Source organism: Hippocampus bargibanti, linkage group LG02 (genome assembly GCF_051943395.1).
Source record: "Hippocampus bargibanti isolate YZ-2025 linkage group LG02, ASM5194339v1, whole genome shotgun sequence".
Taxonomy (NCBI): domain Eukaryota; kingdom Metazoa; phylum Chordata; class Actinopteri; order Syngnathiformes; family Syngnathidae; genus Hippocampus; species Hippocampus bargibanti.
This window is the reverse complement of record NC_142735.1, coordinates 18,187,501-18,212,995: the sequence shown is the minus strand read 5'-3', so window position 1 is coordinate 18,212,995 and position 25,495 is coordinate 18,187,501. Positions and strand designations below refer to the sequence as shown.

The window sequence follows — 25,495 nt, the reverse complement described above, 5'->3', positions numbered from 1 at the left end:
CAAATGCAATGACACAGCTTCGGAGAAATTGGGAACATGAGCGAAATGAGAAGCCTTTCCATTTGGAAGATTTGTACCTGACTCATTAAAACACAAGACTATATAAAAAGATCACATACAGTATCTGAATACTGCAGGTCTTGTGATGTCTGCTGCTTTGCTCTTGATGATCAGTGTTCTACACCCTACAAGGACAACCGACACCATTTTTTTTTTATTCCTAACTGAGATCAGAAAAACGTTTTATAGCTCCTAAAATACCTAAAACACGCAGGATGATATTTTTAGTCAAATGCAAAACACCAATAAAAATGAGTTGAAGTGTCCCAAAACTACTTCAAAATGACCCCGGAAATGGCGAGTTTCAGAAGGTCTCGCCCCCTTGTTCGTGACATCACGCCAGGACGTCTTGTCTTGCCTTGCTCAAGAATCAAATCAATGGCTTCAGATTTGGAGAAGATGCTTTCTTGTTACTCATCCAGTTAAGAATATGATTCAAATAGTTCTGAAGAGGAACACATAAATGTGTAAATGTCGTCAGGACTCCAATGTAGCATCCCAGAAAATGCACAAGATGGCGCCCAAGCTCCGTTGGAAATGGGCTGATTTGTGTGCTGGGAATTTGTGTCAAGTACAGTAAAGTCTCGTTATATCGATATCGGATATATCGATAGTCCCGGTTATATCGATACTATTTCTATGCACGCACGTAGAAAATTACATGCAAACAGGGTCGGATATATCGATAGTCCCGGTTATATCGATATTTTTTCGGACTCCCTTGAATATCGATATAACGAGACTTTACTGTAGTATCAAATAGTAGTCTTGGTGCAACACACAACGATTCACCATGGCGTTATTTATGTGTTTTCCTTCTAGATTTGCCATCAACACGGATCAACACGATGTTTTCAGACCAAACAAAGTACCCAAAATGCATTGTGTGTCGCTTTCTCGGTCAGGGGCGTTCCAGACGTGACATCACAATAGGAATTGTCACCAACTCGAAAACAAGACTTCCTGAATAGTCAACGCGAGTCTTAAAACGTAAAATATAGCGATATGCGGTGGAATCTTTCCGTAGAAGTCATTTCAAGTGATTTTACAAATTATGGACACAACTTGTCCAGAGGCGTCGGTTGTCCTTTAAGTTAGACATATGAATGCGTGTCTGGCGAAAAGTGTTTTCCTACCCCCAATCTGCTCAAAGAAAAAAAAAAGACACAGATAATTGTAAATGTTAAAATTGTTTAATATTTATGGTGAGGACAAAGGATGAATGTCCTCCCCGAATCATTCACCACTGTAAAAAAAAACAGGATAATTGTTTACAATTGTAGTTTGGTCACGAGATACGATAGTTCAACGAGCTTTGTCTATTTATTCTTGTGTGGCTAGTCCTGCTTCTAAGTGTTTTTGGCAGTTTGGATGCCCTGTAACTTCAATTGCCTTTCACAGATACATCTGAACTGTCATGTCTACTTTGGACACTTTGCATAGGACAGTACACTCATGACAGTCTGAGAAAATATGGTCGTGTGTTCAGTGTTCCACTGTCGGAAATTTTGTGCATAATGCACACAGTAGTAACCACAGATGACAATTTGATTCCAGTTCATGTGGGGCATATGTAACAAATTAAAAATCAGATAAAATAGTCTTTTACATGGAGTGCCCCAGGGTTCCATTCAGGGGCCTCTTAATTTTCTGTGTACATACTTCTCCTAAGTGGTGTTATCAAAAAACATTGCATTTCGTTTGAATCTTATGCAGACAACTCTGATAGAAGAGAAATAGCTCTTGTGTTCAACATTTAGTCAATTCAACCATCCAAAGTTGCAATGGATTCTGTAGTGCCCCAAACACCTCCTTTACTTCTTAATCCCTATGACACCTTTTATGAGGCCCTTTGTCAGCAACATTGGCTTCAGAGTTGACCAATATTTTAAAATACATCAAAAGATTCACTCTGAAAATCAATTTTCCTTTCAGTTGCGATTGTGAACTCTCTAATTACAACTTTGACATGCTTGCAAGAAGTAAAATTCTTCTCCGGAATACACTCTCAATTTTTGTCCGTGTTTTGTTGTGTCAACAGACCCCAAGAGGTAAAAGGACATGGAGTGTGTTAATGCCATAATGTTACCGATCTGGAAGAAGTCAAAGGCATAATGGATTCTAGTCTCTTCGAGAGCAACCTTCCAGCCCAATAACACTGGTACTTCTAACAAAAAGTCTGGCCTCAGACCCTCAGCTGCCGCTTCCACCAGCAGACCTCAGACGACCGCTCCTTTATCATATCCACTTGTTGGACAAATTCACATTTCACATGACAATTAAATGAGTGTTGCCCTGGTGATTTGAAGATCCCACTAATTGTAGTCTCCCTCCACCTCCTCCTCTTCCTTCCCGCCGCTGGTTTTTGCCTTGCTTCCCAGTCCTCCTTGGGTCCTTCTGACATTTTCCACATGGCGGAGCAGGGAATGAGGGGCTTTGTACCGTCGGGCCCCGCAACAACCCCCCGACCCCCAATCCCGCAGGCCACGCTTCTTCACTCATATTTGCTTATCACTAACTGGCCTAAGTGCAGATCGGCGGTGGCTGGATCAAAATTGTTGCCATGACAACGATAATGCAAGTCATTGTGAAGTGAAAACAAATCTCTTACATTTGAAACAACATAAAAATGTCTTCACAATCCCATACAGCTATAGATATTGATTGTTTAATTCTTTGAATCTGGATGAGTTATATTTATTTAGTTCTTTATTGTTATGTATATTTTTTTTAAATCTGGTGATTAACTCATTCACTGCCATTCCCGAAGTTATTCGGGATTTGAAAATATGACATGGAGCACCATTCCCGAATTTGTTCGGGTTTTGTTTTTTTCGTGCGGGGGGATGCCAATCAAGCGCTGGTCAGACCTATGGCAATGTTTTTCCCTGCGACGAGGGAGCTACCCCCACTTGCACCTAGTATTACTCCAGATGCATTTACTTTAGGAATTAACTCTTTTTTTCTGATGAAAGAAGTGTCTAAGGTTTTTTATGCTGTATTGAATGTTTATGTAGTCTTAAAAGTCAATATTCTGTGGGTTCTGGAATTTGAGTGAAAATGACAAAAAAAGTGGCACTGGAATGGACACATTTTTGCACATCATCTGGCAGTGAATGATTTAAACTGCCATAAATTGTGTTTTACCTCATTACATAATGTCTACATTGATTAAATATAAGGGGAAAGTGAAAACAACTTAAAACAAATTAACATTCATTTTAAAGCGAAAAATAAGACTTCATGAATTATGAATAAATTAACACCTCAATAGTCAAATAAAAAACTCATAACTAACCATTTTTTAATAATTGGTCATTTAAAAAAATAAGGAATATTTCTAAAAAAATAATTATTTTTTAACTACTTTTTGGGCCACAGTTCAGGTGGGTGGGTTGTCGTGTAAAACCGGCACCATCACTCCAACTGTTTGTAATATTTTGGTTGAGCTCAAAAATAAGAAAATCTTCATTAGTCGCACATTGGGGAGATTTGCAGGCAACGCACAACGTTTTCAGTATGCTGCTGAACAGTTGTACACAACCCCGAATAATAAGCATATTGTTGAAATACATTGCAGCGCTTCCTTACTTGTGACGTATTTTCCCCCTGATTTATCTGCTTGCCATTTTGCTCAAAGTGCACAATCTCCACCGAAATGATTGCCTATTTTGCGTCTGACACACTCTAAATAGATAGTGCAGGTGCTGGATGAATGCATTGAAGTCAAATGACTTCCCGCGTACACTTCAATCCGCCCCCGCACATACAGTATACCCTGCTATGATCATTTTGACATGTATGTCACGTTGAGGATTCGGAATGTGGAAACCTTTGAAAAAAAATGCATGTTGGCCCTCTCATCCTTCCAATTCATTCCTATCGCCATTTCCCTGTTACAAGGCCATCTCCTAATAAGCGCCGTTGACTCTGAGCCCAGTAGACCGACATTCACAGGAGGCCAATGTCGTCCAGATGGTTTGGTTTGTACTTTATCGGAGCAACACCTCACCGAGCCACAATTTGCTGCAGGCTCCCCTTTAGAAGTGTAACAAGACAAAGGACTAAGTGGACTTCCTTTTTGGTGCCGAAAATACTACACGCGCGCACACACGCACACGTACACACGCACACACACACATAAATACATATATGCACACACGCATATTCATGCAAGTAATGGAAGCAAAGAAATTAGCGGAGAGCAAAATCGTTGAAATGGCAACACAATCATTAACCCTTTCATGCACCTTGTGACCTGATAACACAATCATCTGCCCACTGTAGTAACCACTGTCCTCAAAAGGGTTCGGTCTAGTACATATACAGAGGTACTTCTACTTTATTATTTGGTTCTGGAAGAAATTCCTTAAATCGAAAAAATTGTCGGTAAGACGTCTATGTTTTCCTTAATCCGTTACAATATGCAGCGGTAGAGGTCCCCCTTAGCCAATGGGATGCCAGGATGACGCTTGGTAATAGCCAATAGCAGAGCAGCTAAAAATATGTTGCGTTCAAGAAACTCAGTATGATTTATTATGACTCAGTACTTACTTTCCTTTCGTAAATTGAAAGAAGAGAAGTTTAAAAAATCCTGCACAAAATTCAAGCTCGTCATTTAGAACTACGGTGATACCTTGGCTTACGAACTTCATTGGTTCCCAGACAGAGTATTTTAGGTGAAAAGTGTGTATCCCAAAAATTAATTTCCCATAGGAAACCATTAAAATGAGAATAATCCGTTCCCAGGTCCCCATAAAACATAATTTTCTATTTTCTAATTTTCTAAGCCTTAAAACTACAAAAATATAACTTATTTTATGTATAATAAATGTGCTATGGTATTATAATTAAATAAATAAACTATGCAGTATAATAAAGTCGTTTTATTTACCCTTGTGATGATCATTGATGGCTTGATAGAATGGATAGCTTTTTGCATAAAGTGTCTCAAGGAGCTCTGGGTTGTACATCTTGGAAGTTGTGATATTGCAACAGCAACAGATGCAAGCAGACACACAAGAAACATCATTCATAGTTGGTTCCCTTGCTTGTATTTTCATTTCAAATTGAACTGGTGGCTAGTGCGGTTCATTTGTGGAGCCTGATTGATGGGAATTTTAACCTTCCAGTCTACACTCTGCTTTTGAACTATCAAAGTTGAAACAAGTCAAAATTTCACTGTTTTCTATCCATTTTGTCACTCTCTCTGTCGTCTTAAACCACCTCCCCTCACTGCTTCGTTCTTGACCAATCACGTGGCTTTAACCGAAGACTGGGGTTGGGGAATAGAGGACAAAACAGTCGGCCACCGTTATCTTGTTAGGAGAACGGGCTCATTCGCGAATGACACATACTCATTGTGTATCCCGAAAAATACAGTAAAGTCTCATTATATCGATATCGGTTATATCGATAGTACTGCTTATTACGATACTATTTCTATGTACTCAAGGACAAAATTACATGCCCACAGGATCGGATATATCGATAGTCCGGTTATATCGATATTTTTTTCCGACTCCCGAGAATATCGATATAACGAGACTTTACTGTAGTTCGTAAGCCAAGGTAAAATTTTCATAAATATAACATTTGTAAACCAAAAACTTTGTAATCCAAGGGGCTCGTAAACCGAGGTATCACTGTATTGCTTTTTCTGAAAAAAAATAGGAACATTTTGTCTCCTAATTCAAAGAATCAGTTAATTAAGTTAGTTAATATCCAATCCAATTGACTCAAAGAGGTCCAAGTCCCACAGTTTGACAACCGACATCGTGGTGGAATCCTAATTTAAGTGGACCAAGATGTATAGATGATTGTGCAGTGCCTTTAACAACATCTGACAATGTTATGGAAGTGCATGAAATGAGTCGACTCAAGTGCAATGCCTGGTGAAAAGTGGGTTTAGGAGGGCTTGACCTCCCATGACTGGGTCACAAACATGACAGCATTAAAAAAAACGTCTTGGGGATTAAGTGCTTGTCCGGGCAGTCAGTCCACTCTCATCTCCATCCTTTTCTTTCCTCTTTTCTTACCGCCACCTCATCGAGCGAATACTGCGCGTGAGCGAGTCCGAGCTAAAGTCCTGTTACTGCATTTGTGCGCTCATGCGAGAGCTTGTGTGAATGAGCGTCCCGTCGTTGCCAGAGCCGCAGAGGGAGGCTACAAATCTGCGAACGGCCGAGGGAACGCCGGCTGACTTCAGAAGCGACAAGACATGTACATGCATTGGTGAGTTTTGCAGCCACGTAAGTACACGCGGGCTAAACGCAGCGCGGGCCGCAATTATCCTCGCAAGAAGGGTAATGCAAACGACAAAGTGATGTCTGCAGGATAAAGGCGCCACCATGAAAGCGCCTGAACAAACAAGGGTGAGCAGTTGCTTTGCATTCTATACATAAATCCTTGCTTATTAGCATACAAATCGAGATCAAAAGAATTCAAGATCAGCACGTGTTCAAAGAATTCTTTATCAGAGTGAAGTCAACTGAGCCTCACGGATCCTGACGACTCCCCCACCTCGTATGGCATTTCCTGTCCACTGCAACAACGGGAGGAACGGTACTACACTCGCGTTAGGGTTGAGGTTAGAGTTTGTGCCCTTTTGGGTGAAATTCCACCATGAACCTAAAATGCATGCTCAAATTCCCTTTCCCAATCTCTCAATACCTTTCGGACAATTCACTGTTTTACGAAGACTGAACAGCAAAATTCACATTAGACGCTTGATCCCACGTTGAAAGAAAATTGATATTTCCACGCTACACTTCATCAATTACAGTTGTGATATCAGTTCGACAAAAGATGAAGTGTAAAAATTGATCAACGGTATTCAAAGACAATGTTCCTGGAGACAAGTGGACACCAAGCTTTAAGTGCTACCAGCAAGTTTGAACTGAGACACTGGAAGAATGTCTGAAAGGCATGGAAGAAAATATCCTTGAGAACTTAAAAATATCACGTCACGTTTGAGGACATTTGTCACTTAGCTGGCTGTAAGTGAAGAGAGATTGTGCATGTATTGAACTATTGACAAAATGAATGTTGTGTTTTCGAGAAGGTCAAATGAATGTCATCCATGAAGGAGGTTCATCCTTTAATTTATGCCAGTAAACAAAATAAACGCTAACGTTTTTGTGAGTTGTACTATATTTTCCAGTGTATACTGGAGTGTACGACCTCCTCTCCCCCAATGAATGGTGTATTTTCAAACCTTTTCCATATATAAGGTGCACTGGAGTATAAAGTGCACCTTCTATGAATGACAAATGTTTTTCAAATATAATATCTAAATATATATAATTTTTCCAAATATGAGGTACACCACATTACAGTAGAGCCTGGGGTTACGCATTACGTCTTCTACAGTGAGAATTGGAGTCGGTGGCTGCTGACAGTAGTTGCCAGACCTTTGCGGCTATAAAACATAATATTAATTCACATATAAGGTGCACCGGTGTATAAGAGTCATCTTTTAAAGAAAATCAAGGCTTTTGGGTACACCTTACAGACCGGAAAATATGTCTCTAAGGCAATGCAGCCAAATTCCCAAAAAGATAGTGCTCGCCATTCCGTTGTTGCACCTCAGATGGCTCAGATGGTCTCAGAAAGTCTTGTAGAACAATCCCCCTTTTTTATTGTAATATCATAATATGCATTATGTGTATTGAAGGGCGGGGACTATTGAGTCAGGGTGTGACATCACTCTGAGTGGCAGGGAGGATTTTGCGGTCAGAGCAGTCATCCTTGAAATGTTGGCAAAATCACTTCAAATTATTTCCAAAGGTCGAAATGGGTCTATGAATCTATTCCGTGCTCCCGCAGTTCTTATTTTTACCACATTGTCTCCCATGATTGCCGCTATTGTTGTGATTTGCCGGTACGGCAGTGCCCAAAGATTTGTGAAGACTTTGGAAAGCACATGACGATGCACAGCCAATTTTCAAGCAATCATCTTTCCGCCACATTTCCTCAAAATGATTTCAATAGATTTGCGAATTTAGTCGGCGCCCCGTCAGTCATCATGTTCAACAATGTTCTTTCAAAGTTTTAAAGATTGTTTTTCTGGAACCGTACAGGAATGTAAAATGTTTTCACAGTTATATGGCACACATTTAATACCATTTTTTATTTTTATCTGAAGTCTGGGCATAAAATAGTAAAAAAATAACCCAAAAAAACAAGAAAAGAAATTGGGATTCATCTTGGGTTTTTTTTGCCATGACTGTACCTGTTCTAAATTTTCTTCAACCCTTTGGAGGATGCCGTTTTCTTAGCTCAAGAGCCCAACAATGATTTTGGGCCAAGTTAGTGGTCAATGTTCAGATCACTGCATTTTTTGCTGCTTCGAATTTGCCTATTCTCTCTCGCCAAAGGGGTTGGATGACTTTCTGAGGATAGCAGGCCGTTCTCGATGACAGTTTTGCAGCTCAAAGTGGCGATTTGATCCGATGACACAGCACAGATACTTTGGTTTGTCATATCGTTCGCAAGCCCCACGATTTTAAGGATGGTTTCCCCTCAAGGTCGAGATTAGAAGCGGCGGCGTTTCCAGCAGATTACCAAAAGCCAAGCACAGTCGCCGGTTCCTGGTGAAGGTTAAAATGAGTGAGACGTTTCAGGTCAGCACCCATTTTCTCCTCATCAGCTTTGAACCTGCCATGTCATTCGACGTTGTACTTTGACGGCGTGATGCATTGCACGTGCGCAGACAAATGATATAATCAAAATCAGACGCGAAACCGATTGTGGTACATCCCGACTGAATGGGGAGCCTGTAAAAGAGAAAAAAGCATCAGCGCAGGACATCAATCATAGCTGTAAAATTGGCTTTCCATATGCAATCCGTTTCCTCGCTTTCGCCACTGCGGCGTGGATGATGCTATTTTCTGACAACTATCCTCAAACACACGGACAAATATTATGTAGGGGAACTATTCGCAAATTGTACTGTGAGAAATCATTGGGCGTGCCATGGGATTTGATCCCCAGCCAATCGTGGGGAAGAAAAACAACATTTACGCTCACACTCACACCTCGGGACAATCTAGAGTCATCAATCACCTGCCATGTGTGTTTTGGGAATGTGGGCGTAAACTGGAGTACCCGTAAAAAAACATGCAAACTCAGAGCCGGGATTGGCCAACAGGCGGTACTGGGCTAATATTAGCTCATTTTAAACTGCCAAAAATCTGTGTGTTTTTTTCATGATACAACATCAGACAAAGTCAAAACATGAAAAACTAGTCAAATATCCCACCTTTAATTTATTGCTGTAAGCCAAAGGTGTCAAAGTCATTTTTTTGCCCAAGGCCACATTGTAGTTACGCTTTCCTCTCGAGAATGAATTTGGCGAAACAACTAGAATGTTTCATCTCCTCCAGATATTACATATAGAGCGCATAAAGAAGAATGAACAACTACCTAATTTTCCGGTGCATAAGGCACACCCAAATGGCTTAATTTTGTTCAAAAGATGACACTGCGCCTTATACGCGGGTGCGCCTTATATGTTAACCGACGCCATTTGCCCCTGTAGAAGCAGGCGTGCGTAACACCAGCCTCTATTCTACCGTCTTATAATGTGCTGTGCATTATATTTATAAAACTTTTCTATATTTATCAGAATCAGAGTCATCTTTATTGCCAAGTATGTAGAACACACAAGAATTTTGTCTCCGGTAGAACTAGTATCATCATATAGGGATCCCTATATATATATATATATATATATACAGTAAAGTCTCGTTATATCGATATTCAAGGGAGTCCGAAAAAATATCGCTATAACCGGGACTATCGATATATCCGATATCGATATAACGAGACTTTACTGTATATATATATATATATATATATATATATATATATATATATATATATATATATATATATATATATATATATATATATATATATATATATATATATATAGCGGCTGGATAGCTCAGTTGATAAGGCATCGGTTTGATATGGGAGACGAGGGTTCGAATCCCACTTGTGGCAGAGAAAATGAGCAGAAATGAGCACAATGACATCATCCAGTGTGGGTCCTTGGGTAAGACCCTTCACGCTAATGCCTACCTCATACAATGATGAGAGACAATAAATGGAATGATATGGCGGCTCAGACGTCGCCCGGCCAAACAAGGTCTGCGTCAGGTGCTAGGGAACCAGAGCACCCTGATGAAAAATGGGCTACTGGAACAAAGCGGAGATGGACGAGATGCGATAACATGGCTCTGTTGGAATGCTACTACTCAAGCAACCCTAGTCAGATGGGTTACATGCGGAGAATGGGGGCTGAATGGTTACTTCGAAACCCACAGTCACGGTTGACCACGAAACAACTAGTAGCTCAGTGTTCCAATATCCACAAACGGCAATTGCTATCACAACTTGAGATTGATGAGGTACAACACAAATTCCGAGGTGAAGGGCCCCAGGCTGCCACATCACAGGAAGAGGTTCAACCAGAGATTGGGAGGCAAGCCCCAATGAATAATGAGATTGGGAAGCCAGCCCCAATAAATGCTGAGCGAGGCAGCAAATGACCTGAGAGATAAGATCATGGCAAGAATGAAAACTGGGCAACGAAGGCACCGATTACAACGGCTATGTGAAGTACCACCTGAAAGTCTCATGGAAACTGTGAATGCAGCACTGAGAACGATCCCGACCGGAACGATCACGGAAACCAATGAGCTGATATACACCTCAGCATCAGTGATCCTAGACATGGTTGGCTACAAGAGCAACCATGAGAGCCACGAGATTCATTACCCACCATGGAAAAGACGGTTGGAGGCCAAGATCAAGGCGGCTCGGAAAGATGTGAGTCAATTGACGGAGACCCAGAGAGGTGTGAATAAAAGGCCAATACCCAAGAGGTACATGCAGATAACCATACCTGAAGCACTTGAAACTGCCAAACAAAGGCTCCAGGCCTTGGCCAGTCACCTAAAGAGGTACACGAAAGAGAATGAGGCCAGAAGAATAAACAGGCTGTTCGCAACACAACCTGCGAAAGTGTACGCTCAGTGGCAGGGTTCTAACAGCAGAGCAGACCCTCCAAGGCTGGAAACTGAAAGATACTGGAAAGGCATATGGGAGAAGGAGGTCGCACATAACAGCAGTGCACAATGGCTGGTGACTCTGAAAGAGGAGCACAGCAACCTCCCTGAACAGAACCCAGTTACCATCACAGCGGCAGATAGAAGAGTCTCAGGTATGAAAAACTGGACGGCACCAGGCCCGGATATGGTCCACACCTACTGGCTAAAGAAACTCACAGCTCTCCACGAGCGCCTAGCAGCACAAATGAACCAGCTGCTGATGGATGGGACTCACCCAGGATGGCTAACCGAAGGGCGAACAATCCTGATCATGAAGGATTCCTCAAAAGGTGCAATTCCTTCCAACTATCGGCCAATAACCTGTCTCTCCACAACATGGAAGCTCATGTCAGGCATCATTGCGGCTAAGATAAGTGGACACATGGATCAATACATGAGCAAAGCACAGAAAGGCATTAGTAGAGATACTAGAGGTGCCAAACATCAGCTGCCGGTTGACAGAACAGTCGCTCAAGACTGCAGGTCCCGACATACCAACCTGTGCACAGCCTGGATTGATTACAAGAAAGCATATGACTCGATGCCACACACATGGATCAATGAATGCTTGGTTGTATAAGGTCAACAGGACCCTGAGAGCCTTCGTTGCAAACTCGATGAGGATGTGGAAAACCACACTTGAAGCCAATGGCAAGCCACTAACGCAAGTGTCCATCAAATGTGGCATATACCAAGGTGATGCACTCTCCCCACTGCTGTTCTGCATAGGACTGAACCCCCTCAGCCAGATAATCGCCAAGACAGGCTATGGATACCGCCTCAGAAATGGAGCTACGATCAGTCACCTCCTCTACATGGATGACATCAAGCTGTATGCTAAGAGCGAAAGGGACATAGACTCCCTGATCCACACAACCAGGATCTACAGCAGTGATATCGGAATGTCATTCGGGCTGGAGAAATGTAGTCGGATGGTGACTAAGAGGGGCAAGGTAGTCCACACTGAAGGGGTCTCACTCACTGAAGGAACAATAGCAGACATTGAAAACAGCTACAAGTACCTCGGTATACCACAGGCCAATGGCAACCTCGAATTAGCAACAAGGAAAGCGGCTACGACCAAAAACCTCCAGCGGGTGAGGCAAGTCCTCAGAAGCCAGCTCAATGGCAAGAACAAGACCCGGGCAATAAACAGCTACGCCCTGCCAGTGATCAGATACCCTGCAGGAATAATAAGGTGGCCAAAGGAAGAGATTCAGACCACGGATGTTAAGACCCGAAAACTCCTAACCATGCACGGAGGGTTCCATCCCAAGTCCAGCACCCTGAGACTGTACACAAGCCGTAAGGAAGGAGGCCGGGGACTAGTGAGTGTGAGAGCCACTGTCCAGGATGAAACATCCAAGCTCCATGAATACATCAAAGAGAAGGCTCCAACGGATGATGTACTCAGAGAATGTCTCAGTCAATGGGGAACAGAGGATGAGGTGCTGGAAGAGGGACAATCATGGGAGGAAAAGCCCCTACACGGAATGTACCACCGAACCATAGAAGAAGTGGCTGATCTCAAGAAGTCCTATCAGTGGCTAGAGAGGGCTGGCCTAAAGGACAGCACAGAGGCACTCATCCTGGCTGCCCAAGAGCAGGCCCTGAACACCAGAGCCATAGAGGCAGGGATATACCACACCAGACAAGACCCAAGGTGTAGGTTGTGCAAAGAGGCACCTGAGACAATCCAACACGCAACTGCAGGGTGTAAGATGCTGGCAGGGAAAGCCTACATGGAGCGCCATAACCAGGTGGCTGGCATAGTCTACCGAAACATCTGTGCGGAGTATGGACTGGAAACCCCAAGGTCAAAATGGGAAACACCTCCCAAGGTGGTGGAGAATGACCGAGCAAAAATCCTGTGGGACTTCCAGATACAGACTGACAAGATGGTAATGGCCAACCAACCAGATATCGTGGTCATAGATAAAGGGGAAAGGAAAGCCGTTGTCGTGGATGTAGCGGTCCCGAGTGATGGGAACATCAGAAAGAAGGAACATGAGAAAATCGAGAAATACCAAGGGCTCAGAGAGGAGCTGGAGAGAGCCTGGAAGGTAAAGGTGACAGTCGTGCCTGTGGTGCTCGGAGCACTTGGGGCAGTGACCCCCAAACTCGACGAGTGGTTGCAACAGATCCCGGGAACAACATCGGATATCTCGGTCCAGAAAAGCGCAGTGCTGGGAACAGCACGGATACTGCGCAGAACCCTCAAGCTTCCTGGCCTCTGGTAGAGGACCCGAGCTGAAATGGGGACAGACACCACCCATGGGGGGTGAGACGAGGATTTTTATATATATATATAGTATAGTATATATATATATATATATATATATCGGATGATGTACTCAGAGATATATATATATATTTATATATATATATATATATAAAATATAGTAAAGTCTCGTTATATCGATATCGGTTATATCGGTAGTACCGCTTATTACGATACTATTTCTATGCACGCAAGGAGAAAATTACATGCGCGCAGGGTCAGATATATCGATAGTCCCGGTTATATCGATATTTTTCGGACTCCCGATAATATCGATATAACGAGACTTTACTGTGTATATATATATATATATATCCTTATCCACAGTCTCGTCACCTCCCGCATCGATTATTGTAACTCACTTCTCTTCGTTGTCAATCAGAAATTTCTCCAAAAACTTTAACTTCAGCCTATATGTCTGACCTCTCCGTTCCCTCTCGGTCTCTCTTATCCTCATCCTCCCTCCGCCACTGTGTGCCCCCTGCCCGTCTCACCACGATGGGATGCAGAGCTTTCAGCCGCTCTGCTTCCAAACTCTGGAATTCACTTCCACCCAACTCCCTCCCGTTTTCAAGTCCCACCTCAAAACCCATCCGTTTAAAATTGCTTTCAATGTCTAGTTCAATCTGTTCAATAGATAGATGGATAGATGGATATATATAGAGAGATAAACGGACGGACGGACGGACAGACAGACAGACAGACAGACAGACAGACAGACAGACAGACAGACAGACAGACAGATAGATAGATAGATAGATAGATAGATAGATAGATAGATAGATAGATAGATAGATAGATAGATAGATAGATAGATAGATAGATAGATAGATAGATAGATAGATAGATAGATAGATAGATAGATAGATAGATAGATAGATAGATAAACCGAAAGGAAAAGAAGAAGATATTTGGAATTAGCCCAAAGAAAATTGAAATACGTTGGGGCCTATTTTGTACTTAAATCAATGAGTTGAGTCTACCGTGCCAGTACTTTTGTCACCTGTGCCCATCATGTATTTCACACGCCACCATTGAACCAACCACCTTCTTTTCTAAATTAACAGCCACCTTAATTTTGCGGCGTTCTCACCTCTCTTGCAAAGCAGTGATTTACACTTGTGTACTAAAAACAGCTTGAGACAAACAAACATATTAAAAAAGTCCCAAATGCTGAGGTGTTCAAAATCGCACGAGTGCGGGGCTCGTTTACTGAAGGCAACAAAACTCGCAGGTTAATCACCATTTGTTTGTTTTTGCCGTGAGTGGGATTACACAGAAAACATGGGATAGACTTCAGTCAATCTTTGTGGAAGGCTCCAGCATAAGGAAATGTCAGGGTGATAACGAGGTTTGAATCTGAAACACTGTTTAAATAAATGTTTTAAGAGATTTTTATGTTTCATCTCTTCAATCGTGTGATTTCAGACAGATCTCTTGGTGTGTATAAATAAATGTGTTTTGGATTTGGATTGTTTGGGTTTCATGGAGATTTATACATGCTCCAAATTCTTTCAGTTTATCAATTTCATTGAAAGTTGGATATTTATGTTTCATTCAGGATTTGACAATAGAAGGGAATGCTGTTTAAGGAGTGCTGTCTTATTAATGGTATTTTTTTTCTTTGCGGTTGAATCAACTCTTTGTTGTTTATGCTGAGCCCGGTACAATCCGGAAAAAATCTGGAGAAAAAAAAATGTAAACACAATTTCATTGGTTGTTTAAATACGCAGTGTTGTCAATATATTCTGGACAATCATAAGATGAATGAGTCAACTTTCAACTGACTTGCGTATCAAATTCTACAATAATTGATTTTTAAATACGCACAATGGTTTAATATAATTTTTTTAATCACCTTTAATGATGCAATTGATCTGCATTTGAAATGCACCCCTGACTCCCCCACCCACACACACACACGCACGCACACACACACGCACACACACACACACACACACACACACGCACACACTCACATGCACACGCACACCCACACACACACGCACACACACACACACGCACACGCACGCACACACACACACACACACACACACACACACACACACACACACACACACACACACACACACACACACACACACACACACACACACACAGCAGCCCTTTGGTACTCTCCAAAACTGATTTACAATGTAAACAGCATGCAAATCATGTTTCCCATATAGGGGGTCCGAGGGTTGCATGGGTGAGGGTAGGACGATGGTGGTAGTCTTCTCTCTTGGACAACACACACACACAAACATGGCACAACACCCTACACTCACCCCCAAGAAGAGACGGTGCCCACCTCCCTGACCTCCTGTGACGGATTTGTCAAAGAGAATTTAACACGAGGGTTCCAAATTCCTATGAGGTGATAATTATTGTAGTTGCTGACAGGGGGGATTGGGGGGGCGGGGTTGTTGGGCATCTAGCACAGAGTAAACAAGCAGTGGATGCCTGGTCACCCTAACCCCCCATTATCACACTGACAGTTTGCTTGTCCATGACCTGTGTAAATAAAGCCATTCACCCTGGTGTGACTGTTTGTCACCTACGGCGCTGACAATTTGGCGTCTAGGCTCCCAGGTGTCTCTTTTTTTTAAAATAAATAAATCACAATCTATTCACGGATGACCCCGATGAAGATTGAAGTAGCGCAATGATATACTGTCTACAACAGGTGTTTAAATTCAAAGCTTCCAGACGTCTGTGAAAAGTCAAATTCATCATCCAAACACTTAATTTGTATGTTCAATGTATTAGTCATATCAATCTTTCAATTTTAGGTTATCTTCGCTGTTAGCATGGCTTCTCCCTCGCGAAGAACGATACTACGAAAATGAGTTAATTTGCCCCCATGGAAGCGATGATTAAACACTTCAGACAAGTGCGAAATGTTTCACCACGTAAGTAGGCAGTCGAAGCAGGTTTCTAAGTAGCTGGTGGTATAAGTGACGGTCAGTTCTGCCTCAACTTCTGACGTGATTTTTCAATGTGTTTGAATGGGGTGTAATCATTACAATATATTAGATTAGATTAGATTACATTACATTAGATTAGCCTTTATTAGTCCTCACAGTGGAGAAATGTACATTTCACAGCAGCAAAGTGATGAAAGTAAAAAGAAAGGAAAGGAAGAAGTAGAAAAACAAAATACAGGACCTGCTGTAAAGGCAGCCACTATCATGGCGCCATCTTGAAGTCCAAACAACAAAAAAGAAAATAAATAATGTGAGACAACACAACAGATAAAGAGAGTCATTCAATCTTTAGCACTTTCTGCACCTTCTTTGTTGTCTGAAGCAGTTTTAGAAAGAGGAGATGATCAAAACGACCTTTTTACCAATGGATCAAAGATGTCCTGGTGAATCGTGCACGTCTGCTATAAACTAAATGTTGAAACCAAACACGAAGCTGAAGAATTCATCTCCTGTCCCACGTAATCCGCTTCAATTCCAAGCCGCAAATCACAGTTCCACAGATGCATCGGTGCTCTGCGCTGACGGTCCTTTCTTCTCATCGTCGGCTCCTCAAGCCATGCATCCATCCAGCCACATACCGTCCAACAGCACCGACCTCTCCGCTGAACAAAGCAAGGCTGTGAAAATGCTGCCCATTACAGGTGCAAAAAAGCACACTTGCCCTTTAGGTTTCGAGCGATGACACTGAAATGGCATTCCTCCCGATCAAAAACAGTGCTGCCATACTCGTGCTGCAGAAAAGGTGCAACCGCTCAGCACAATATCATAGAATGTATCATTGTACCAAAAGACAAACAAAAACAACTCTGGTGTATTTTTGGAAAAATAAGATCTATGTAACATGTTTAGTGCTAAAGGTTACAGCGTGTACATGAAGCCTGTGTGTCGTTTGTGGTGCTCCGTTTATTGAAGAGGCGGCGCTGACAGCATGTTATTTCCTTGTCGTTTTCTCACATGTGGTTTGCCACCCCCCACCACCCCCGACTACGCTGCCCAGCCACACACCAAGACTTGGGGAGGTTATAAAAGTGGAAGGGGGTGATTAAGAGGCAGGAATAATGGCCTTCACAAAACAAAGAATGTGTTTAACTGCCACGACGGCAACGCAATGCGTCTTGATCTGACTACTATGCTCCATATTGCAAGGTCTCTTCTTTTTGGCTTGATTCTTGGCTTGATACTTTGCAATTGTTCAAAAAACTCTAAAAACTCTATATGCATTATATATATATATATATATATATATATATATATATATATATATATATATATATATATATATATATATATATATATATATATATATATATATATATATATATATATATACATTAGTTTGCATTGTTGCATTCTGTACCCGAGTGGATCCTTCTAAATCCAGCATTAGAAAAGTTACATTTATAAACACATTCACCTCTCATCGCTCTGACACAAGTGCAAGAGAGGAAACGATGTGAAGAGGTTCCCATCTTTTAAGCATGACCAAAATCTCATCATTTTTGGTCACACCTTCTTTTAGGGTTTTGTGTGTTGGCCTCCTGTCTGCCTGTTGTAACCGCGAGCAATCTGGTTGTGAACCCGGGTGGGACCATGCTAGAAATAGAACATTTAACACTATTGGGCTTGAATACTTTCATATTTTTAACATTTTAACCTCAGAAATGATCGGGAAGAAATTATGTACTTCTGGCTTTGACAAACAATTTCACAATGTTTATAAACAAGAGGCACAAGGATACTTCTGACTGAGAAAAATGATTTACAAAACAGGCTTGAATTGAAAATAATGACAAAAACCTGCGTGTTGAGTTACGATGCCGTATTATATCCCATTATATCTTCTGCCTTCTCCGTGACCTGTGTGCACTCACGACCAATAACGATACACTTGAAACCGGCCGGACCAGTTTACTCCTACATCGCCACTATTGAAAACGATTTAGTACTCAGCCTTTGCACATGCATACCTTCAAACACACATATATGGCATTTCAAAATACGTCAGAATTTATTATTAAAATGTAGACATAACTGTATCTGTGGATCAAAGCCAAGTATAATATTTACACCTTACAGGTTAGAAAATGACAGGCCACAGCCAACCCTCCATCATCACTGACCTGACATGATGGGTGTTGGCCAACGTATGGCAGGGGAAGGGTGGAGGCATGCATACAGATGGTCATGGGTCATCGTATCATTCAGATGATGTGGACCCTTGCACACCAACGAGCATCTATTCTGCCAACCTAAGACTTCCTCCTCTATGCACCATGTGTAGTCATTTTAATGAATCACCCATACATACTTTGCATCCGTTGTGCGAGCATTGTGTGTTTGTCCTTAATTGAGAGGTAAGCAAAAAAAAACCCTCACCTTTAAAGTAGGCCAATAAAGAGCTTGTCAGTAATGTTAAACACCTGCTCATAAAGCCCAGTGGAATGATAAATGAAAACCAGTTTCAGATACTGTCTCCTGTCTGGGGTCTCACGTCAAGACAGCAGGATTTGTAATGGTTGTAACCAGGATTATTGAGTTCAAGCAGACCAGCCAGGAAGTACGCAGAGTGGGGGAAAAAAAACATCACACAGTAGCCAATTCTCCTCCCATAACGGACGCTGCAATGGCTGGTGGATTATTCCTCCATGTAATTGCACAGAAGAATCAATGTGACAACTTTTAGCATCAAATATGTCACAACCCATCACGGCGGCATTGCTTCAGCGCAGCTTTTACACCTCAGTGATCAAAGCGCCTCACAGGGGTGCTGTATAATAGTAGCAGACACGCCAAAAAAGTCTTCTTTGTTGCAGCGTGAGCTAGACGCGCTATGACAGATGACCACTGTCGCTCTAAACACGCTGATCCTCTGACCCCACAAACGCACATGCACAGTAGCATGCGCACGGAAGGCAGGAAGAGGCTAGCAGTGAGCATGTGACCCCGTAAAATGCAGCCGTGATTTGGCGCGACCTCAGCTCTGGTTTCCATTCCCCCGCCAGACCCTGACGCCCGCTCCTCTTTTGCACCTGTCGAGTGCCAATAGACCCCCCGTCTGCTCTCTGTCACCACAGAGAATATACGACCCGGCTCCGTCAGTCCCGTCTGCCTAATTAGTCCCTAAATGGCCTCTTGCTCTTCAGGCCCAGCTCGTGCGTGGTTTCCTCGCCTCCTCGGCCACGATATGACTGAGCGAGTAACTAAAAGCTGAGCTGTGATTTCCACCGTTGCGAGCTGCCCCATTCATTCTGGGAGATTAGGCACTGGCGTCTACACGCAAGGCTCAGATAATGAGGCAATCAGTGCGGACGGCCGGGCAGGCAACAGCAGTGTGAGTTATACGCACGTACACTAAATCATGCAATTTGACCACATACACATACAGTAGTACTGTATGTGTGTGTACTGTATTACAGTACACACACAAATGTTCCACACCTACAGACCAACAAATGCGTGCAAGTGTGTGCTTCATGCATTATTTCACACTGCGGTAATGGATGGAAGCAACAGTGTTGACTGGCGCCCATTCACAACTTTCATGTCGGGGACCCACTTGATACAGAAAAGTCACTGTGATGTGTTAACAGTGAACTGTGGGGAATCAGGACTGGGCTGGACCGTGAGTGGCAAAAATGTCTACCTGGCATTAATTACAAAGGTGCTGATTTAAATTAAAAAGAATAATAATAATTTTGAAATCCCCCCGCCCCAAAAAAGGTGCCCTAAACCAACACAGTAATTGTTTTCCATGGAAAAAAAGCAGCAAATACATTATAATACAAGAAAGGAAAAAAGACAAGAAATTTGAAAAACCTTCCCCTCAAAAATCCCACTTTTCTATACACCATTTTCAAATGATTATGTACATATTTTCTTTGATTTTTATGAACCGTCAATGCAAATGGCATACATAATAATTTTCAAGTCAACTGTCTGAGATTTTTTTTCTCTTTTAATTCATTTTCCCACTGGTAGTATTTTTTTTAAAAATAAAAACCCAGTTTTCTGTTTCTTTTGTGGGGAATCACTGTTACCATATTTTAGTTTGTTTGAAAATATTCTGATTTTCATACTACATTTGATGACTTAAAACATATACTGACGTGTACCATTAGTGTTGTAGTACTCTTTGCTTAAAAGGGTTACACATTCAAACTTTTAACTAATAGAACAAAAGCTCGTTCGCAACGCTATTTTGGATCGTCTGTTAGAATCAAATAAGCAGTCCGCAAAATTGTGTAGCTAGCTAGCTAGCCAAATAGCTAGATGGCTCTATAGATAGATAGATAGATAATGCAGTACTTTCAATATAATCTTACAAGTCGCAACACTTTTAGTACCATCTTACAAGGCGCAAATTAGCCCCCTGGCAATAGCCGTGTGAGCAAGCAATATGACAGCACCATTGTGAAAGCGGGAGTCTTCCCGCCTTAAGGCCATAAATAATAATTATGAGCAGTTAAATATGACCTCTCCAGTGGGGCCCGAGTGCTGCAGAACAGCAGGTGTTGAGGTTCCTCCAAAGTTCTTTCCATTTTGGTCTTATGGGTTTCACTGGTGGCAACTGTTTTATTTACTGTAAAGAGGCTGTTAATACATTTGAGTATACGTTTCATTCAGAGGTGCATGTCTATTTATATATGGCCTTCTATTATTTGGGGCATCTGATAAAATTAAGCCATCCCTTTGTACCTCAAAACTGTATTTGCTCAGAAATGAATTAAAAAATTATTTGTTTGAAAATAAATCATTAAATCTGGCGGCATTCTATTTCAATGTGAAATCCAATTGAACTATAGTTGTATTATATTGGATTTTGGATTGGATTAGCATTTAATAGTTTCGCAGTAGAGAATTTTACATTTCACAGCAGCAAATTTATGAAAGGAAGATGAAAGGAAAGGAAAAAGTAAAAAAACAAAATCCAAGAGCTGCTGTGAAGGCAGCCACTCTCGCGGCGCCATCTTGACTTTTTTATGGTTCAATCGTTGTAGTATTAAACATTTCATTCAGTGATTGGTTCATATCCCAGCAGAAGGAGCCCACAATATGTCATCAGAAATGTCAAGTGCATGATAAGATTGTCAAAAAATAAATAGAAGAAACTGAGGGCAGAACGATAGTTAAAAAGTATTTTTCTCATTTTCATTTCAGTTCCATTCCTAACTGGCGAACAGCTAGTTCGTAGCTGTTCGTTGAGTAGACTCTCTGTAAGTTACTAAAAGCTATTTCAAAACAAAAAAAAAACATTCTCCACTATCTATTTGATTAAGATGGCGCCCGAGTAGGCAGCCGTCAGCAAGTGCTCTGATGAGCCTTGCTTTTTTTGTTGTTTTTGTCTTGTTTTTGTGTTTTCTTTTGTCACTATGTGTTGTTGTGCGTCGGATACGGATTGTTTTGCTGCATTTTTGACCACGACATTCATCAAGGAGGAGACTGTGCTGAGCGGTTGCGCCTTTTCGGCAGCATGGATATGCCAGTACTGTTTTTGAATGGGAGGAATGTCGGTGCCATTCGACTGTCATCGCTGGACAGCTCTGGGGCCATTGTGCTTTTTTGCGCCTGTAATGGGCAGCATCTTCACAGCCCCGCTTTGTTCGTGGAAGGTCGGTGCTGTTGGACAGTCTGCAGCTGGATGGATAAATGGCTTGAGGAGCCCGCGATAAGAAGGAAGGAGCGTCAGCGCAGAGCGCCGATGCGTATATGGAACTGTCGTGGGATGGAATTGAAGTTGATTTATGGGGGACGGGAGATGTGAGAGAATCTCTTTTCGTCAATGGATGCTACAGTTGCGTGTTTGCTTTCAACATTTAGCTTGTAGTCGACGTGCACATTCCACCATGATGTCCCTGATCCACTGGTGAAGAGACGCTTTGATCCTCTCCTCTTTCATCTGGAACTGCTTTATGTAAAAAAGAGGGTACAGAAAGTGCTTAAGAATGAATGTCTCTCTGTATCTTTGTGTTGTCATGTTATTTGTTATTTAGTTTTTCTTTTGTTCTTTTGAGTTCAAGATGGCGCCGCGAGAGTGGCTGCCTTTCCAGCAGCTCCTGTGTTTTGCTTTTCTACTTTCATTTCTTTCATAACTTTGCTGCTGTGAAATGTAAATTTCTCCACTGCGAGACTAATAAAGGCAAATCCAATCCAATCCAATCCATATTTCTTGAGCCTCCCATATTTTCTAATGCATATTTTCAAGTGAGGAGCAAAAGTGAAGATGCGTGCCTCGTAGGCTGCAGACAGCCTAACGTGAGAGTGCAGACATCACGTGACTGCAGCACTTTCTGTCTGGGTGCACGTCAGGGTCTGACTGTCTCTTCCTCCCCGGTGAGGAAGAGAAGGAGGAGGCACAAGCACACAACTGGCAAATGAAAAAAACGCCATCCACACGCATGGAGAGGCGCACGCCAGACTGTCATGCAACTCGGATGCTCCCAGGACCAGACGGAGGAGAATGTTCAAACAAAACACGCGTACGGATCATTCATCGCTGTCTCTCCTCCTCCACTCACAATCACAACAAAGAAGCGAAAAGACAAAATTGTTATCCCCCACGTGAGTTCCCGGCACGACCGACATGAGATGTGCAAGCTGTCTCATATGGGAAGTTGCATGAATTGATCGGAAAAGTAGAAAAGAAAGCATCCAGCCAGCGACTCACCCAGCCTCCAGCGCACCCGTCCGTCCGGCTGCTCCACTCAGCGTCATCATTCATCCGCCAACCAAAACAACAACAACAATCCAGCGCTGGACATCCGACACTTGACATCCCGAGACTGTTTTTTTTTTTTACTTTTTATGTCGCGTTGATGTTACTTCCTGTGAGGATGGTGCCCGGGGATGTCATGGAAAGCTGGCATCCGGAGGTCAAAAGTTCACAGCATAGGAAGAAGAGGGATGCAGTGAAGAAGAGAATAGATTATAAAACACTGAAAATGAAAGAAAAGGATCACCATGGCCATGCAGGCTGGTTCCAACTGTGCACTGTACGTTTTATATAACACGCGCATTCGCATCATCTCATCCCACCCCCATTCCATCTCCGTCATGCGCCTGCGACTTGCAATTCCTGGTCATGATTATTCACTTGTGGATAGCGGATGCATCCCTTTGAGCATATATGACTGACACTCAGTGCAGTGGTAATTCTCAAATCATCTTTCTCCATAAAATTGAATGGATTAACTTGGTCCATCCCCTCGACCGCATAAGGAAAAGACTAAAACAAAAAATGCATTTTACTCTACAATAACATGAAGGGATAAGGAGCACATGCCCATAATTATTTTTATATTGTCTGGCAACCTGTGTTTCTCCACTGGTTGTGTTCAAATATCAGTTGCTGCAAGGCTTAGAACAGGGGTGTCAAAGTCATTTTTTGCCGCGGGCCACATTGTAGTTATGGTTTCCTCTCGAGGGCCGTTATGAATTTGGGGAACCCATTAGAATGTTTAAATCCCTTCAAATATTACATATAGAGCACACAGCAAATTAATGAATAACTCGTTTTCAAATCTGAAGTCCAGAATAATGACTTTTATTGTTGACATCCAAAAATATGAAATTTTGGCTCAGATTTTAGCAGTCATCATGGAATTTAACTTAAGTTTGATTTGCTTTCGCGGGCCGAAAAAAATGATGTGGCGGGCCGGATTTGGCCCGCAGGCCTTGACTTTGACACCTGTGGCTTAGAACATCACAACAACATGCTATTCTTTAGGATTACAGTAAGCACTAAGCTAATTGGATTTACTACACCTCAAGGTAACCTATGTGGTTGCTTCAAAAAAATACAAGAGGGACAATAAACAGCTTGTAAAGATGCTAATTTGTAACAACTTTACTCTTCTATCATGACAATTTTATGTGTGAGAAAAAAAATCTGATTTTTTTTCAGTCAAATCAATCCAATTTTATTTGGATAATGGTGTTCATACAAATACAGTGAGACCTCAACTTACAAACACCTTATCTTACAAACTTTTCGTCTTAAGAACGTCAAATTTATGAAAATTAAACCTTATAATAAGCACTATTTTCATAATACACACCCACCACGGCTGGCGGAGTGATCTTCGACAGAAGCACACGACCGAACAGCGCTCCAGCCGGCGCTACTTTCCACACCCCCTCTCATTGAATGCACATGTCGATCGCCTACCTGGAGCTTTTTGCTGATAATTTTACTATGATGGGACCGAAAAAAACCACCACAGGCTCGTGTTCAGCCCAAGAAGACACAAAATAAAATCACAGTCGCTGAGAAGAAGGAGATAATTTAAAAAGACGAACGAGGTGTGCGTTTGTGTGATTTAGTGGCCGAGCACGGCTATGCTAAGTCAACCATTGCTCCCATTCTCCGGAACAGAGAAGCCATCAAAGGTGCGTCTGTTGCAAAAGGTGTTTCCGTGCTCTCAAAGCGTTGAAAAGCAGCTATCCAGCGACAGCGTGAGTAAAGCTATTTTATGCGAGAAAGCACGGCTAATTCACACCGATATCACCATGCGCCAACCTGGAAGTTTGCCGCTTATTGAGGATTTTAAAGCCAGTAACGGATGGTTCGAGACATCTGAGGGCGAGGAGGAGAAGGCAATGTTGGCAAAGTGGAATGATGTGCAGGCTTTTACCGAACAGTTCCATCCAGAAAAGACTGGCTATGACAATCATCAACATGATGAACAATAAGGTGATGCCTCAGCTTCGTAAGACCTTACAAGTCAGAAAGCAACAGGTGTCAATTAAGAGGTTTTTAATCAGCAAAAATGATGAGGAGTCTCCAAAGAAAAAAGAAGACAAGCCACACCAGAGGTTAAGTTACCAACAGTCCTTATGGGAGGTGACTGGCCTTCCATAAGCCATCAACGACCATCAAAAAGGTAAATAAAACTTTATTTTACAGCACAGTTTATTTCTTTAATTACAGTCCTTATGTAATGTGCCTCTCTTTGTGACTTTATGATACAATGCAGTGTATTTCTTTCATTACAATGCAATAGCACATTTATTATACATAGAATAAGGTATGTTGTGTGTAGTTTTAAGGCTTA

At 42.1% G+C, this 25,495-nt stretch overlaps 1 long non-coding RNA gene across 2 annotated transcripts in view; it reads right to left on the bottom strand.

The window, feature by feature from the left end:
- Window positions 1-23,346, bottom strand: part of LOC148901772 (uncharacterized) — a 116,044-nt gene extending 92,698 nt beyond the window's left edge. For both annotated transcript variants that reach the window (XR_016114177.1, XR_016114179.1), the window contains exon 1: window positions 23,110-23,346. This is a non-coding gene — a long non-coding RNA (uncharacterized LOC148901772). The remainder of the gene's footprint in view (window positions 1-23,109) is intronic.
- Between the last annotated feature and the right edge of the window lie 2,149 nt (window positions 23,347-25,495).